Source organism: Mustela nivalis, assembly GCF_964662115.1.
Source record: "Mustela nivalis genome assembly, chromosome: 19".
In the NCBI taxonomy this organism is placed as follows: Eukaryota; Metazoa; Chordata; class Mammalia; order Carnivora; family Mustelidae; genus Mustela; species Mustela nivalis.
The window spans coordinates 42,416,299-42,434,025 of record NC_139038.1 but is presented as its reverse complement, the minus strand read 5'-3'; the positions used below and the strand labels follow the sequence as shown (position 1 = coordinate 42,434,025).

General features: G+C 57.8%; 1 pseudogene across 1 annotated transcript in view; it reads left to right on the top strand.

Annotated features, from left to right (window-relative positions):
- The window catches only part of LOC309854557 (extracellular serine/threonine protein kinase FAM20C-like), a 36,136-nt pseudogene extending 21,598 nt beyond the window's left edge, over nucleotides 1-14,538 (top strand). The window contains exons 4-10 of the transcript XR_014316614.1: nucleotides 1,142-1,234; nucleotides 1,940-2,055; nucleotides 7,824-8,004; nucleotides 8,723-8,832; nucleotides 8,981-9,061; nucleotides 13,569-13,628; nucleotides 14,220-14,538. The product of XR_014316614.1 is annotated as an extracellular serine/threonine protein kinase FAM20C-like (transcript). The remainder of the gene's footprint in view (nucleotides 1-1,141; nucleotides 1,235-1,939; nucleotides 2,056-7,823; nucleotides 8,005-8,722; nucleotides 8,833-8,980; nucleotides 9,062-13,568; nucleotides 13,629-14,219) is intronic.
- Nucleotides 14,539-17,727: the final 3,189 nt, after the last annotated feature.

Sequence of the window (17,727 nt, the reverse complement as noted above, 5' to 3'; positions counted from 1 at the left end):
AGGAAAAGTAGTATGAAAGCGATTGCCTTTGAGCAGGAGCCGGAAATGGGGCCAACCAGCAGTTCTCGAAAGTTCAGTGTGATAATGTGGTTCGAAGAAAATGGGTTACTGTAGTCAGTATATAGCTGCAGGCCTTGTCAAGGTCTTTACAGTGCTACTGGGCACTGTTGAGGCCCCAGAAGGTGCTCCAGTATGCATGTTACCCAAACTCCAACCTCTCTGAGGACTCCTTTTGTGCTACAAGTCCCTGGGCAGGTGAGACACACAGTTGGGAATGCTGACTTATCCACTGGGAGACACGAGGGAAAGATGGTTCCAGGAAGGTAGAACAGTCGAGCAAAGGCAGTGGGTGTGGGAGAGCAGGAGACAGCAGGTGGTGCTCCCTCAAGCTCAGGGAAAGGGGAAGGGGCAGGGGCAGAGGGAGCTGACTGCAGTCCTAACCAGCCAGGGCCCTGATGGAACTTTGGAAAATGGATCACCTCCTGTAGGGCTCAGAAGTGGCCCCAAGAGAGCCTCCCTCGCACCCTCGCAGGGGGGGCTGTCTGGGCAGGTGGACTGCTGGATGGCTGAGAGTGGGCTGAGGGAGCCTCTGTGCAGCCTGAACCTGGCCCCCAGCTCACGCCCCAGGAAAGTCCCCTCATTCTGTGTGAGGTGGTTCCTGGCTGCCCCAGCTCCCTGGGTTCGGGAGCCAGGGGCTGCCTTCAGCCTCTGCCTTCCTGGAGAGCCTGCATCTGGCTGGCGGTGGAGACCTGGTGGGTGGGGGGCTGCACAGTGTTCAGTAGCCTGCTCCTTCCTAAGGGAAAGCCTGGCCGGAAGAGTTGGCCCATCCCCATCCCGGGGTCCAGATACTTCCTCGCTGGCTGATTTCAAGCTGGTGTGGGGGACACGCATCCCCTCCCTCTATGCTGTTGGCACCTGCAGAGGCGACAGGTGTCAGCGGCCCCAAGAGCACTCAGTAGGGTGTCGTAAACACAATCTGTGTGTTTATACAGATTGGTCTTCAAGGATGACTTGGATAGCGGGCTCACAGCACTCTTGGAAGCATGACAGCCTGTTTTCGCTGGCGGCACAAGCCACCAGAACCTGCCTGCTGGAGGGTTTTGACAGTGATCAACCTTTTGTTTCGTCCGGTTTTCTCTAGGCAAACGAGGGAGCAGGAGACGCCCCCTGACTTCTTTTATTTCTCGGACTATGAGAGGCACAACGCGGAGATCGCTGCCTTCCACCTGGACAGGTGAGTCCTCCCGCCTGCGTCCTGGGTCTGAGCACCGTACGTGGGGGGGGGGGTCCCCCCAACACCCGGCCGGGAGGGTCCTGTCATTACCCCGTTGTGCAGAGTAGAAACTGAGGCAGGCCGTGCTGGTAACCATTGCCCTGTAGCGCAGAGGCGGGTCTGTCCTGTGATGGCCTAACCCAGAGAGTCATGCTTGTACCCCACACCAGGGACAGTGCCAGGCGGGAGAGGACCCAGAGCAGCCAGTGACCTGGGCGGGCATGGCCCACCAGGGAGGGGGGGAGGAGTACGAGTGCTGGGTGTTTTAAGGCAGGGTGTTTCAGGATGTCAGCCCTGGGGCCATGTGAGACCGAGGGACACGAGTCTAGCACCCGCATCCCCCACCCCCCATCACCCGTCTCCTAGAATAGCCCTACCAAGCCACATGTGAATGCCCTTTCGGGGTCCACACCGCCTCTCACTGCTGGGGAGCTGGGCAGGGGGTGGTGGTTGGCCGTGTCGTGAGCCTCTCAGCAGCCCCCCTGCCTGCCCAGAGCTGTGCACCCTCCAGGGGCAGTCATGGGCCTGGCTCCAGGGTCAGTTCCTGGAGTCCAGGGGATGAGGGACCCCACCTTGGAACGCAGAGAAAGGGGTTTTCATTCCTCACCAGCCCAGAGCTGGCCGGGGCATGGAGGTGAGACCCTCTCCCCGTCCCTTTCCTGCCAGGATCCTGGACTTCCGCCGGGTCCCGCCCGTGGCCGGCAGGATGGTCAACATGACGAAGGAGATCCGGGATGTGACGAGGGACAAGAAGCTGTGGAGGACCTTCTTCATCTCCCCAGGTAAGCTGCCCCTCGCCAGGCTTCCCACACACGTCACCACGAGCCTGCTTCCCTTTCCAAGATGGAGGAGAGAAACTGGGAAGAACTCTTGTGTGACCAAGCCCTCATCCTGACCCTGAGCGTGGTGCATCCCCTGGGGGCTGGGCCACGCCACAGGACCCCAGGCTGCGTCGCCACTCCATGTCAGCCATTTCTGCAGGTTCTAGTGCACGCTTTCTGGGGATGTTGCTCAGTGTTCAGAAGTTAAGATAAAACATGACCATGTCCCCACACTCACCCCCGGGTTACCTGTCACCAGCGTCCTTCCACATGAGACGGCTGCTCTCCAGCTCTGTCTTGGACTAGTTCAGAGGCTTACTGAGGGACTGGTGTAGGGCCGGCAGAAAGGGCCAGCCTGTAGCTGCCAAGAGCACGTCGTGCCTGTGGCCACTCGGGCTGGAGAGCATCCCTGTAGCCAGAAACGAGCCCATTCCGTGTGGGTCGCCCCCATACCCCGCGGATGGGGCCTGCCCGGAGGTCCCACACACAGGGCGCCCTGGGCACTGTGTCATCCCATGGCGGGCAGGCTCTGGGCCGTGCTACCACAGCAAAGGGACATACGCATTAGTGAGCGCCAGCTGCATACCAGGCTCTACCACGTACCTGCTAGAGGGTTCCCCATTCGATTCCTAGGCAGGAGTGCGGGGGCACACTGTCTCCTCATCCCCCCTTGTGCGTGATTCTGTGGAGGCATGGCTGACACGCCGTCACTAGTAGCCAAGGGCAGAGTTCTGTGAATTTCCATGAGCAGAGAAGCCCCGGTCCCGTCCTGCCCCATCTCTCCAACGATGCGGTCTGTTTCCGGTTTCTGAGAGCTACTGAGCCTTTCCTACCATTGTGCACAAGTGGGGGTGGCACACGGGTGTAACTTTGTCTCCCGGTGCTCAACGGCACCATGTCAAGAGTCCCCCGGGTCGTTGCTTGGTGTCCCGCGTGCTCGTCGGAGCCCTGTTGTTGTGTATGGACGCACCGCGATGGCTTATCCCGTCGTCTGCTGATGGGCCCTGGATACACGGGACTCAGTGACTTGCCCAAATGAAGGGGAGGAGCTGGAGTCTGAGTATCAAGCAAGACAGACAAACCAAGAAACTTCTCTATCTTGCTTTCTTGGTGCAGAGGGAGCTCCCTTCGGGCACCTGCCTCTGGGTCCAGAGGTGCTCGCCCGGGCGCGTGGCCGCCTCGCTGGGGGCTCGCAGGGAAGGGGCTGTGCACCTGGCAGCGTCCAGAACCCCACGACTGATGTCCCACAGGGGTGGCTGAAGGCTCGTGGATTCCTTCTTAGACACAAACCACGGAGCTGGTTCTCAGTCTGAGCGGGTGACGGCACGGGCCTGTCCCACTCCGGCGGTGTGCCGTTCCGTGTGCTGCAGCTGTCATGTTCCAGGTGCCACATGACTATCGCAGGGATGTGTGGTTTTCTTTAAAGCAGCAGAGTGGCAGGAGCGAGCTTTGACCTCGTTCTAGAAAACAAAGTCTGTTCAGACTCACTGGTAGCCTTGGTGCTTTGCCTGCCCTTCTAGAACCCTCCATTGCCACACTGCTCACAGAGCTTTGCTCGAGAACCAGGTGCATGTTGGAGACATTAATCGGCGGCAGACATCCCCTCCACCTCCAGGGGCCTGAGTGGTTCTGTCTGGGGTCAGTCAGGAAAGGGAAACGTGCCAGCAGCTGACAGGGGAGCTTGGCGCTGACTGGGAGCTAGATGGGCGCGTGCGAGGTAGAGATGGCTTGACCCTCAGGCCTCACGGGTGGAGGGTTCTGGTGCAGAGTCACCTGATTGCTGGGTCCTTGGCCCGTCTTCCCCTGAGGTCTCAGGTGTTGGAGGAGCTGGCCTTGGGGTGTGGGGAAGGCAGATTTTCCCAGCCAACCACCTCGATTATCGTCACTGAGATGAAAAAGGGCTCACATTCCTTCCTCCTGCTCGCCCGCTTCTGCCCAAGTGCAGGGCTGAGCCAATGACCGCCCCCCTGCACCAGCCTCTGACTCGCTTGCTAGACTGGTGTCGACCCAGTCACCATATTCAGCATTCAACCCACGAGCATGTGCTGCTGGGGCCCTCGGTCAGGTGGGGACACTGAGGCACGAGGAGGGGAAGTCCCATACCAAGGTCATACCCCTGGGAAGCTCTTGGGGCCCTGCCCTGGCCGTTCCTTTAAAATCTTTTTTTTGTTTGTTTTTAAGATTTTCTTTATTTGACAGACAGAGATCACAAGTAGGCAGAGAGACAGGCAGAGAGGGAGAGGGAAGCAGGCTCCCCGCCGAGCAGAGAGCCTGACGCGGGGCTCCATTCCAGGACCCTGGGATCATGACCTGAGCCAAAGGCAGAGGCTTTAACCCACTGAGCCACCCAGGTGCCCCCTGGCCATTCCTTTAGAACAAGGCTTGGCTCTCTGGTGAGGACGCTATGCCCTCACAAAGCGCCTTTCTGTCCGAGCATTAACCTGTCTCACAGCAGCTTCTGCCCTTAGATGGCAGAGCCCAGGGCTCCAGCCCAGGGGATCAGATAAAGGTTACCCTCCTGAACAAGGAGCCGCCGCCTGGCCTGAGGCATATGGTGCATCAGTGGGACGTGGACGAACGTGTTGACACAGGCGAGCTCATAGACGGGTCCGTCCCACATTGTCCTGCTGCACTGGTTCTGGGATCACGAGGTCCCAGGGAGGCAGAGAGGCCGTTGATGCAGGCAGGGGCTCACTGTGCGCAGGCAGCACCGTGGGAGCCCCTGAGCTGCCTTCCCGTGTCCCCCAGTTGGCTGCTCACCAGCCACAGAGACCCTGCGTGGTCCAGAAAGGAGACCCCTTGTCTGGGAAGCTGGCCGTTTGCACCGCTGGGAAGGGGCCTGAGCGTGGTGGCCGCCATTCTGACCACCGTGTCCCTACACACTTCAGGCTCTTGAGAGCTCCCCCACCCACTGCAATCACAGAGTCACTGACCATGAGGACGTGAACCTCACCACTGTGTGCACACAAGTGCCATAGCGTCCTGGACCAGTACGGGACACCTGGCCAGGCGTCTGGCAACAAATCAGCAAACTAGGCAGCGGGAGATGCACGCTAACCCTAAATGACCCATGTTCCCTGTGATCTGAGTCCCGTACCGTAATGTTCACCCTCTTTTTGCGGCAACTAAACGACCAAGGCATTTTATTCTTGATTTTTAAGTAACGTGTCCATACCGCGTGGTTAAATGGAGTAACATTTGTTCTGCTTTATTTATTTTTTTAGAAGATTTTTATTTATTTATTTTACAGGCAGAGATTACAAGTAGGCAGAGAGGCAGGCGGAAAGAGAGGGAGGAGGCAGGCTCCCCGCTGAGCAGAGGGCCCGATGCGGGGCTCCATCCCAGGACCCTGAAATCATGACCTGAGCCAAAGGCAGAGGCTTTAACCCACTGAGCCACCCAGGCGCCCCTCTGCTTTATTTTTTTTTATGAAGTTCATCATTTTGGAGGGTGCAGTTCTGCAGCTTCTAGTGCATTCGCGACGTGCCACGTCAGCACCTGTTCCAGAACGTTCTGTTCACCCCTGTTTGCCATCACCCCCCTGGGCCCCCCACCCCTGAACCCCCAGGGTTTCTGTGTGCCGTTGCCTATCTGGACGTTTCACACACACAATGCGACAGTGTGTGGCGTCTGTCACCGAGTGTCACATTCACATGGATTGTCCCCGGTGGAGGCTTCCTCCTGGGTAAACAGTGTACCCTGTTCTATGGAGGGACAGCCCCGGGGGGACAGCGGGGGGCCCCGCAGCTCTGTTCCCACGGGCCCTTGGTGCCGGGTGCTGCATGCACGCATGCTCGCTTCCCTCGAGGGTAGCATTGCTCTGTCATGGGTCCTTCCACACTAGCTTTCAGACAGGCCACCAGCCTGGCTTCCACAGCAGCCACACCGTGTCCAGCCCAGTGGTACTGAAGCAGCTCCCGTGTCCCCATGCCCTCAGCAATACCCTTTAGTGTCTGTTCTCCCGACTGAAACTGGCTGGGGGTGTAGGAAATGGGGTCTCACCGTGGTCCCCGCGGCACTCCCCTAATGACCAAGGTGGGGTCATGTCCGTGTTGGCTGTTTCTGTAGTTTCTTTAGGGGAAAATCTGCAGAACTCCTTGGCCCATTTACGAGTGGGTCTATTTATCTTAGTGGGTCGTAGGAGTTCTTCATGTGGGCTGCGTGCTAGACCCTTGTCAGAGCTGAGACTGGCAAGCGTTCTCTCCCGCCAAGAGCGTTATACTTTTTTCATGGGGAGAATGCCTCTTTTAAGCCACTGAGCATGGACTCTAGAATTTCGGTAGGTGTCAGTCTGAGATCCTAGTGCCAGCTCCCCCAGTTGTGTGGCCTTGGGCAGGTCAGCGCCCCTCTGTGGGCCTTAGCGTTCGTACCACAGGCAGCACTGATTTGTGAGATCCAGTGGGAGAAAGTCAGGGAGCCTGGCTGGTCAGGTGGACAGTGTGGACTGGGCCTGGCCCATTGGGTGGATGGTGTGGACAGGGGCTTATCGGACAGACAGTGCAGACAGGGGCCCAGCCCATTGGGTGGACAGTGTGGACAGGGGCCCGTCAGACAGATGACGTGGTCGGGGCCTGGCCTATCAGATGGATGGTGTGGACAAGGGCCCATCAGGTAGATCGTGTGAATGGAGGCCCAGCCCTTTGGATGGATGGTGTAGACAGGAGCTCACCCCATTAGGCAGATGGTGTGGATGGGGGCCCAGGCCATTGGGCAGACGGTGTGGATGAGGGTCCAACTCAGCGTGGATGGTGTGGATAGAGGCCCGTGGACAGACAGTGTAGACCGGGAACCATCAGATGGACGGTGTGGATGGGGGCCCATTGCACAGATGGTGTGAATGGGGGCCTGTGGGGCAAACGCTGTGGATGGGGGCCCAGCCTGTCCAGGCAGACAGTGGACAGGCCCAGTCTGTCAGGCAGACAGTGTGGACGGGGGCCCGTGGGACCGATGGTGTTGAGGGGGGTCTAGCCCGGATGGGTGGTGTGGAGGGAGGCCTGTGGGGCAGATGGTTGAATGTGGCCCATGGGACAGACGGTGTGGACTGTGGGACAGACGGTATGGAGGGAGGAGGTCTAGCCTAGGATGGATAGTATGGATGGGATGGGAGTTCGGCCCCGAATGGACTGTGTAGACAGGGGCCTGTGGACAAATGGTATGGAGGGGGACCATGGGACGGACAGTGTGGACAGGTGTATGGCCCAGGATGGATGGTGCGGACGGGGACCTATAGGACCAACGGTGTGGACAGGGGCCCAGCCCAGGATGGATGGGGGGGCCCGTGGGACGGATGGTGTGGACATGGCCCGTAGGATGGACAGTGTGGACGGGGGCCTGTGGGACCGATGCCTGTGGGACAGATGGTGTGGACGGGGGCCCATGGGACAGATGGCATGAATGTGGCCAGTGGGGCAAACAGGGGCCTATGGGACAGATGGTGTGGATGGCGGTCTAGCCCAGGATGGACGGTGTAGATGGGGACCTCTGGGACAGACAGCGTGGACTGGGGCCCAGCCTGTCAGATGGATGGTGTGGATGGGGACCCATTGGGCAGACGGTGTAGACAGGGGCCTGGCCTGTTGGACGGATACTGTGGATGGGGGCCCGTGGGGCAGATGATGTAGACAGGGGGTTGTAGGACAGACAGCGTAGACGTGCCTCATGGGACAGACTGTAGACAGGGCTGGCAATAGGGCATTGCCCCCCTCACCTGTGTGCCTGTGTGTCCCCAGCCAACAACATCTGCTTCTACGGGGAGTGCTCCTACTACTGCTCCACAGAACACGCCCTGTGCGGGAAGCCGGACCAGATTGAGGGCTCACTGGCGGCCTTCCTGCCTGACCTGTCCCTGGCCAAGAGGAAGATGTGGCGGAACCCCTGGAGGCAATCGTACCACAAGCGGAAGAAAGCAGAGTGAGTGTCAGGCAGGCCCTGCCATGCGGGGCCGCATCCTTCTGCTGGCATCGCGGGGGTCTCAGAGGCTTCTGCCCACTGTGCTCAGACGGGCCTCGGGCCTGCTACCAGCCTCGGGCTGGAGGGAGTATCAGGAAAGGGGGGCACACGCAACTCTGCCTGCCCCCAGTGGGCAACACCGCCCCTCATGCATAGAAGGCAGGAAGGGCGGCCTCATTCTGGGAACCAGACGCATCCCCCACGTGGTGCCGCCGGCCCAGTGCAGGCTGGAAACACAGCCTCTCAGGACTGGAACTCTGCATTCGCTCCGTGCCTTTCTTGTCCCTGAAGACATGGCTGTGAAGGGGTCTCTGGGGTGCGGTGTCCAGGTCCTAACCCTCCAGAACCCTGGCATCTGGAGCGAACAGCAGCCTCCAGACATGGCTTGATCACCTCCCAACCCCCTGCTCCTGTTAATGCAGCCTCAGCTGGCAGCTCTGCTCTGTGGTGATCTTAATGCAGCCTCAGCTGGCAGCTCTGCTCATGTTAATGCAGCCTCTGATGGCAGCTCTGCAGAGCTGCCAGCAGAGGCTGCATTAACAGGAGCAGGGGGTTGGGAGGTGATCACCTCTCTCCACCCCAAGTCCTCACTGCAATAATCCCGCTGTGCTGAGCTGGTCTGGGCCTCCCTCTCCACCCAGAGGAGGAAACTGACCTTCTCACATGGGCTCCCCCACAGGTGGGAAGTGGACCCCGACTACTGTGAGGAGGTGAAGCAGACGCCCCTCTATGACAGCAGCCACCGTGTTCTGGACATCATGGACATGACCATTTTTGACTTCCTCATGGGTAAGTCAGCAGCCCGGGCTTCCACCAGGAGCGCCCACCCTGTGTGTGACCCAGCAGGGGTCAAGCTCCTGCTTTGCTCTGTCCCTTGGGCTCTAGGCTCAGAGGTAGAGAGTCGGCTCCTGAGTTTTCAGCTTGCTTCTCTCCACAGGAAACATGGACCGCCATCACTATGAGACTTTTGAGAAGTTTGGGAACGAGACGTTTATTATCCATTTGGACAATGAAGAGGGTGAGCCGCGTTCTTACTCCTCCAGACCCAGGAGGACCAGGCTCTGAGTGGGGGATGGTGGCCGTCCCCCACAGATGCTGTGTGTGTGATGCAGGGTGCTGGCCCTGGGTCTCCAGCTCCTGACGGCAGGAAGCATTGGTAGTGTTACTCCTCCTGGTCCTCAGGGTCACCCCTGTGTGCTGAGTCCTGCGATGTTCTCATGTTGCCCAGGAGAAACTGAGGCCCAGAGAGGCTGCTTGCCCAGAAAGGCCGTGAGGAGCACTTTGCCCATCACATAGTCACATGGGATTGGCTAACTGGGACATGTGGCCCTCCCTACCCCACAAAGAGGGCCTGTGGCCACTGCATGCTGGGCCCTGGGCTGTCCTGGGCCACCGAGGAGAGCCGTCTGCTGGGTGGATGTGGGTACAGGGACCTGCCTTTCCCAAATGATTACTAGTGCTGGTGCTAGGACAAGTTGGCACCTGGCACCTGGAGTTGGGTGTGGGGGCTGCGGACACCCAACTGCCAAGGACAGTACCATGGCCAGACTCTGGGGGCACCTTCTCTGCTTAGCCTGTCTCAGACCCCAGTACAGCAGCCAGAACACTAGGGTACTTTCAGGGACATGCCTCATCCCAGGGCCTGTGTCTGGTGCTGGGCACAGCAAAGACAAGACCACAGAGCCCAGGTGCTAGGGACACAGTGCCGGAGTGCTGGTGACAGCCGGGGGTGCTGGGGATCTAGTGTTGGTGTGCTAGGGAGAGCCAGCCGGAGTGCTGGAGACACTCAGCCGGGGATGCTGGGGCACAGTGCCGGGGTGATGGGGATAGTCAGCCAGGGGTACTGGGAACTCAGTGCTGGGATGCTGGGGACATTCAGCCAGGGGTACTGGGGCACAGTTCTGGGGTGCTGGGGACACTCAGCTGGGGATGCTGGAACACAGTGCTGGGGTGATGAGGAGAGTCAGCCAGGGGCACTGTGGACATGGTGCTGGGATGTTGGGGACACTAAGCCAGAGGTTCTTGGGACAATCAGCCAGAGGTGTTGGGGATACAGTGCTGGGGTGCTAGGGACACTCAGCCAGGGATCCTGGGGCACAGTGCCGGGGTGATGGGCACAGTCAACCAGGGGTACTGGGGACACAGTGCTAGGGACAGTCAGTTGTGGGAGCTGGGAACACATTGCTGGTGATAGCTGGAGGTGCTGGGGACAGTCAGCAGGGGGCACTAGGGATATAGTTCTTGGGTACTAGGGACACTCAGTAGGGGTGCTAGGGGCAGTCATCCAGGGGTGCTGGGGCCACTCAGCCAGGGGTCTGGGGACAGTCAATCCAAAGTGCTGGGGCACAGTGCCAGGGGCACTGGGGACACAGTGCTGGGGACACTCCACTGGGCATACTGGGGGCACTCACCCAGGGGTGCTGGGGACAGTCAGCTATGGGAGCTGGGAACACCGTACTGGTGCCAGTCAGCCAGGGGCTGCTGGGGCACAGTGCCAGGTGGACACTCAGCCGGTGGTGCTGGGGACAGTGTTGGGTTGTTGGGGACACTCAGCCAGGTGTGCTAGGGAGAATCAGTTGGGGGTGCTAGGGACACAGTGCCAGGATGCTGGGGCAAGTGCCAGAAGTACTGGGGATAGTCAGCCGGGGACCCTAGGACACAGTGCTGGGTGCTGAGGTCAGCCAGTGGCACTGGGGACACAGTGCTGGGATTCTGGGGACTCAGCTGGGGTGCTAGAGACACAGGGCTGGGTGCTGGGGACAGACAGCCAGGGGCACTGAGGACATATTGCTAGGGTGCTGGGGACACTCAGCCAGGGGTGCTGGAGAGACTGTGTCAGGGTGATGGGGACAGTCATCTGTGGGATCTGGGAACACAGTGCTGGGGACACTCAGCCAGACGTGCTGGGTTACAGTGCCAGGGTGCTGGGGCACAGTGCCGGTTGTACTGGGGATACTCAGCTGGGGGTGCTGGGCATAGTATTGGGGGTGTTGGGACACTTAGCCACAGTGCTGGCTAAGTTCCTGCGAGGAGCACTCAGCCAGGTGCTAGGTTATAGTGCCAGGTTATAGTTGGGGTCACTCAGCTGGGGGCACTAGGGACACAGTGCTGGGTGTGTTGGGACCCTAACCCAGGGGTGCTCGGCACAGTCAGGTGTCCTAGGGACACCCATCTGGGGTGCTGGGGTCATAGTGCTAGGGACACTCCACTGGGGGGTGTGGGGACACTCAGCTGGGGTGCTAGGTTACAGTGCCGGGGGTGCTGGGACACTTAGTCCCACACCGGGGACACAATGCTGTGATGTTGGGGACACTCAGCCGGGGGTGTTGGTGACAGCTGGCTGTGCTGGGGACACAGTGCTGGGGTGCTAGGGACAGTGAGCTGAGGGTGATGGGCACAAGGCTGGGTGCTGGGGACACTCAGCCAGGGGATATGGGGCACAATGCCAGGATGGTGGGGGAAAAGTGCCAGCATGCTGGGGACACTCAGGAATGCTGGGGCACAGTGCTGAGGTGCTGGAGTCAGCCAGGGGTGCTGGGGACACAGTGCTAGGGACACTCCACAAGGGAGCGCGTGGGACAATCAGCCATGGGCATTGGGGACGCAACGCCAGGGTGCTGGGGAGTCAGCTGGGGGTGTGGGGGACACTCAGCCGGGAAAGCTGGGGCACGGTGCCAGGGCTGCTGGGGAGAGTCAGCTGTGGGCGCTGGGAACACAGTGCTGGTGACGGTCAGCTGAGGGCACTGGGGACCTAGTACTTGGTACTGGGGACAGTCAGCTGGAGGCACTGGCGTCAAAGTGCTGGTGGGCTGGGAACAGTCAGCCCAGGATGCTGGGCATATAGTTCTGGGGTACTGGGGACACTCAGCCAGGGGTGCTAGGAACAGTCAGTTGTGGGTACTGGGGCCATCAGCCAGGGGCACTGAGGACACGGTGCTGGGGTGATACAGGCAGTCAGCCAGGGGTGCAGGGGACACAGGACACAGTGCTAGGGTGGTGGAGATAGCCGGGGCGCTGGGGATACAGTGCTGGGATCCTGGGAATACTCAGCTGGGGGCGCTGGGGAGTCAGCCAGGGGTGCTGGGGATCTAGTGCTGGGTTCTGGGGACAGTCAGCTGGGGACACTGGGGTCAAAGTGCTGGGGACAGTCAGCCAAGGGTGCTGGGCATATAGTTCTGGGGTACTGGGGACACTTAGCCGGGGTGCTAGAGACAGTCAGCTGGGGGTGCTGGGGCCACTCAGCCTGGGGCACTGGGGACAGTCGGGCAGGGGCACTGAGGACACGTGCTGGGGTGATGCAGTCAGTTGTGGGTGAGGACACTCAGCTGTGGGTGCTGGGGTCATGGGCGGGGTGGTAGAGACAGCTGGGGGTGCTGGGGATGCAGTGCTGGGATCCTGGGGACACTCAGCCAGGGTCACTGGGGAAAGTCAGCCAGGGAAGCTGGGGATACTCAGCCAGGGATAGTAGGGACAGTCAGCCAGGGGTGCGGGACACAGTGCCGGAGTGGTGGAGACAGTCGGGGGCACTGGGGAGAGTCAGCCAGAGGTGCTGGGGTCGGCCAGCTGGGGGCGCTGGGGACACAGTGCTGGGATGTTGGGGGCACTAGGCCGGGGGTGCTGGGGACACTCAGCCGGGGGTGCTAGGGACACAGTGCTGGGGATACTCCGCCGGATGGTGATGGGGCACTCAGCCAGGAGTGCTGGGGCACAGTGTCGGGAGTGCTGGGGCACAGTGTCGGGGGTGCTGGGGCACAGTGCCAGGGGTACTGGGACACTAAGTTGGGGTGCTGGGGTATACAGTGCAGGGGGTGTTTGAGACAGCTGTGGGAGCTGGGAACACAGTGCTGGTGACAGCCAACGGGTGCTGGGGACACTCAGCCAGGGGTGCTAGTTACAGTGCCGGGGTGGGGGACAGGCAACCGAGGGTGCTGGGACACTCAGCCAGGGTGATGGGGAAAGTCAGCTGGGGGTGCTAGGGACACAGTGCTGGGGTGCTGGTGATAGGCAAGGGTGTTGGGGACACTCAGCAGGGATGCTAGGGATAGTCAGCAGGGGGTGCTGGTGATAGGCAACTGTGATGGGGACACTCAGCCGATGTTGCTGGGGACACAGTGCTGGGGTGGTGCAGACAGCCAGAGGCGCTGGGGACACAGTGCTGGGTACACTCAACTGAGAGCACTGGGGACACTCACCCAGTGTGCTGGGACACTCACCTGGGGGTGCTAGGGACACAGTGCTGAGGACAGTCCACTGGGGGTGCTGGGGACACTCAGCCAGTGGGCTGGGGCACAGTCCTGGGTAATGGGGACAGTTAGCTGGGGCGTTGTGGACACAAAGCCAGGACTTGGGGGACAGCAGTGTCTTGGGGACACACTGCCCCATCTCCATGGCTGTGGCTCTCCAGTAGGGCACACAGGGCGCTGCCCACTGCAGGGCTGGGGTCCCCCATGGAGTGCCCTGTTGCAGGCTCTGTACACAGGTGTCCTGTGTGTCGTGTCCCCAACAATTCTGTGCTTCCTCGGCAGGTTTGGGAAGTATTCCCATGATGAGCTGTCCATTCTGGTGCCTTTACAGCAGTGCTGCAGGTATGGCGCCCCACTCTGCGTCCCCCCGCCCCCTGGGGAGCCCTCAGTCCAGCCACAGATTGGGCAGAGGCCCCCAGCCTCACTCCCACAGCCTGGCAGCATGCAGCCCAGCACCCGGAGCCCGAGTTGTGGCATCCCCAGCCCCTCCCGGCGCATGTCTCAGGCCAGCCGTGATGGCCCCCATCACAGATGAAGACACTAGGGCTCAGACTGGCGTCCTGCCCCCCCAGCACTCTGTGCCCCTCGCTGCCACCCTCTTTGGGGCTCCCCCCTCATACCTCTTCCTTTACGGGTGGGGAACCAAGCCATGGGGCAGAACCAGGAGCTCCCTGCCCGGGGAAGGTGTGTGGGGCTGAGCTGGGCTCAGTCTCCTGGATGCATGGGCCATCCTCCCCGCCCTGCGTCTGCCTGGAGTGTCGGGTCCCTGTGGGCACTGCCAGGCCTCCCGTGGCCACCTGCTCTGCCAGGCAGGACCCTTACTGCAGCGCCTCCGGGAGGCAGGGACCCGCCTGGGACTGCCCCTGGCTTGGTGCCGGTGTCCCCTCTGCCCAGGCCCCAGAGGCTGGGGCCTGACCTGTCTCTCCCCGGCAGGGTCCGGAAGTCCACCTACCTTCGGCTGCAGCTCCTGGCCAAGGAGGAGTACCGGCTGAGCCTGCTGATGGCAGAGTCCCTGCGCAAGGACCGCGTGGCCCCCGTCCTGTACCGGCCGCACCTGGAGGCGCTGGACCGGCAGCTGCGCATCGTGCTGCGGGCCTTTGGGGACTGCGTGGAGAAGGACGGGCCACACAGCGTGTTGGAAGACGACCTGGATGCCGAGCACAGAGTGCCCCCCGGCAGGTAGTGACCGAGAGCCGCCGGCCTGCCGTGGAGGAGGGACACATGTGCCCACGCTGTGATTCAGAGACTGCGGGAACAGATGGACCGCTCCGTGGGTCAGGGACATGGGCCAGTCCCAGAGGGCAGCATCACATCTACACAGCCCAGGTGTGCCCACTGGAGCCAGGAGAAGTCCGGCCCTGTAGGCCGCAGGGCCTGAATCTTGCTGGGAGGCCTGCCTGGGGGCTCCCCGAGATTGTTGCCTGCAGGGGCTCAGTGTGGGCACGGGGCACCGCGACAGGCCAGCCCCAGGGGTTCCAAGGGGAGGACACTGATGAGCACTGACATAAACCCCAGAGAGTCCCAGGGAGCAGAGAGTCCTGGGTATCAGAGCCCTGGCCACCTCCAGGGCTCCCAGCCCCTCTGGTGCCCCAGGACCACTGGTTTCTGTGCACCTGGCTCCACGCAAAGTTGCCACCACAAATTATTCCTGGTCTCTAAGGCAAAACAGCAAGGTTCATCTTTTTTTCCTCATTTCACAGGTGGGGACATGGAGGCTCAGGGAGGGGCTGACATATAGCACAAAAGTCAGTTTAGGTTTCCAGAATGGCCAAGCCGTTGCCTGCCAGGCGGAGGGGGTATGGCCCACAGCAGAACCAGGCTACCAAGGAAGTAAATGGGGGGATGATAAAGTGAACCCCAAAGGCAGCCCCCATCAGTAACCCACCTGGCACTCACTTCCCACCCAGCACTCCCCTGGTAACACCACTGGCTCAGGCATCCCTGCCCTTTCCTGCCTGTGGCTGTACCTGCGTACCTATGGCCTCACCGCCCCCCCCAGCCTCCTGCTGGGCCCCTGTCCCTGCTGCACGGGGAACAGGTAAGTACCTGGAGGAGGACCTGACGAGGTCCCACGATCAGAAGCAGCCAGTTCTGCTGCCGGGAGAGCATACCCCCCAGCCTCCTCCCAGGCCGCCCCAAGAGAACAGAGGGACTCTGAAGCCAGGACTGCTGTCCTTACCCCCCAGGTCCCCGGTCCATGTGCCACGGGTTTTTTAAAGTTAAAAAAATTTCAACATAGCATATTTGTACTGCTACCTCTACAGAATACCGGTAGCTCACATATTCTGAGGCTGGATCACGTTTGAAGTCTTGCAATATATAAATCTTTTTTATGGGGTATAAACCCTCCACACAGCAGTCCAAAGAAAAGTGATTTCAAACAACCATTAGCTACTGATTCTTAAACACCAGAGAACAAACACAGGAAAGAAATTCAGCACTGAAATCTTCTACATCAAGCTGCAAAAAACAATCTCTAGAGGTGGATTTAAATTTTTAACCAAAAACCCTGGAACAATCTCTTCAATCAGAAAGGTATGGCACAGATGCAGCCATGCCTTCGAGATTGTAGGACACACACAAAGGCATACACTTTATTATTAATTTCAAGTTTACCAAGTCAGTTCAAATCACCAACCTAGGTTCTTAGCACCTTGACACCTTCAACTCCCATCTGATAGGATATCTGGTTAGTGGAAATCTTTTGGGAGCCCGATTTGTCTCTTAACTCCACATAGAGCATGCAAAGCTATCCCCTTTCCACCTGGTGACCTACTGATGGCACCCAGCAAGACTTCACATGCAATGGATGCTGCCAGAAAAAGAAAGGCAGAGAGTAAAGGTGGAGAAGCTTTCCTTCCCATTTCAAAGTAACAAGCAACAGTAAAGGAGCCATGTGAAAACTGTAACATCCTTACATTACCTGAAACTTATAAAAGAAAGAAAATCTGCTCCTTTTGCACCCTGAAATTACAGGTAACAAGACAAAGGACAGAAAACATAAGAAAAGTGTATAAAGGCACTAAATGAAAGGAACACCAACGTTCAAATTATAATTCTGGAAACAATGTCCAGAAGATTATACTTTCTTAACATTCTAACACAGTTAACAAACAGAAGAATTTCAAACAGCTAACAAACATACGAAAAGAAGTTTATACTTCTGGATAAGGAAAATGTACAGTAAAAGATTCGAACACCATTTACGACCCTCCCATTTTCCACTCTCTTTTCTAGACCTGAAACCTGATAACCCCAAACTGTTGGTATCCTACAAGAAAATTGGAACTCTGTTTATGCATGCTAGATCCAGTATCAACATGGTTATATGTCACACAAAGCTAAGTCAAACAACAAGAACAACAAAAACAAAAAACCCAAGGTGCAAAAAGATACGTAAAGTACACCATTTAGACAGATTTTCCAACTAGAAAAAAGGTTTATACAGATGATGAATTCATACAAATATGTACCAAAAAATACAGAAATATGCAAAGGAATGATATAGATCTCCTTCAGTAACGGTGGTTCGGAAAGGCACTGAGGGAGAAAAAGAAGACATGCTCACTGTTTCAATTCCTGCAAATTGTTCAGTGTTTGAATATTTTAATCAAAACTATCCAAATCAGGGACGCCTGGGTGGCTCAGTTGGTTAAGCAGCTGCCTTTGGCTCAGGTCATGATCCCAGTGTCCTGGGATCGAGTCCCACATCAGTCGCCTTGCTCGGTGGGGAGCGTGCTTCTCCCTCTGCCTCTGCTGCCACTCTGCCTGCCTGTGCTCGCTCTCTCTCTCTCTCTCTGGCAAATAAATAAATAAAATCTTAATTAAAAAAAACTATCCAAATCAAATTCACAAAAAGAGTTAACATTTCTTAAATTTAGGGAATGAGTATTACTTCCATCTTTTTCTATTAGTTTAAAAGATTGTCTTTCCAAAGGTTTCAAAAACGGAAAACTACATTAAGTCAAAGGAAAAAAGAAGATGCAAATTCTACCAAGAATCAAGAAAACGACATCATTACAAGTCTTATAGATATTAAAAGGACAATGGAAACTTACAATTTGTGTATGTGACAGCTTAGATGAGATGTCTCAAAGAATTTCTCCAATTATCAAAGGTTACATAAGAATAGGTGAAGTACAAGACCTATATATATTTAAAATAACTGATTTGTACTTAAAGACTTCAACAACTAAAACAACAAAACCAAAAGAATACCCCCACCAAGACAACTTCATTGGTGAATTTCCACCAAAAATTTAAGAAAGAATTCTTCACCAATTCTTCCTTCCAAAAAGAACACCCTTTTCAACTCAGTGTTATGAAGTCAGCATTATCAGAACACCAAAAATAAAGACAACACAAGAGAAGGATCCAGCTCTCTCAAGAATATGGAACCAAAACTCCTTAAGAAATTATAAAATTGAATCCAGCAATACAT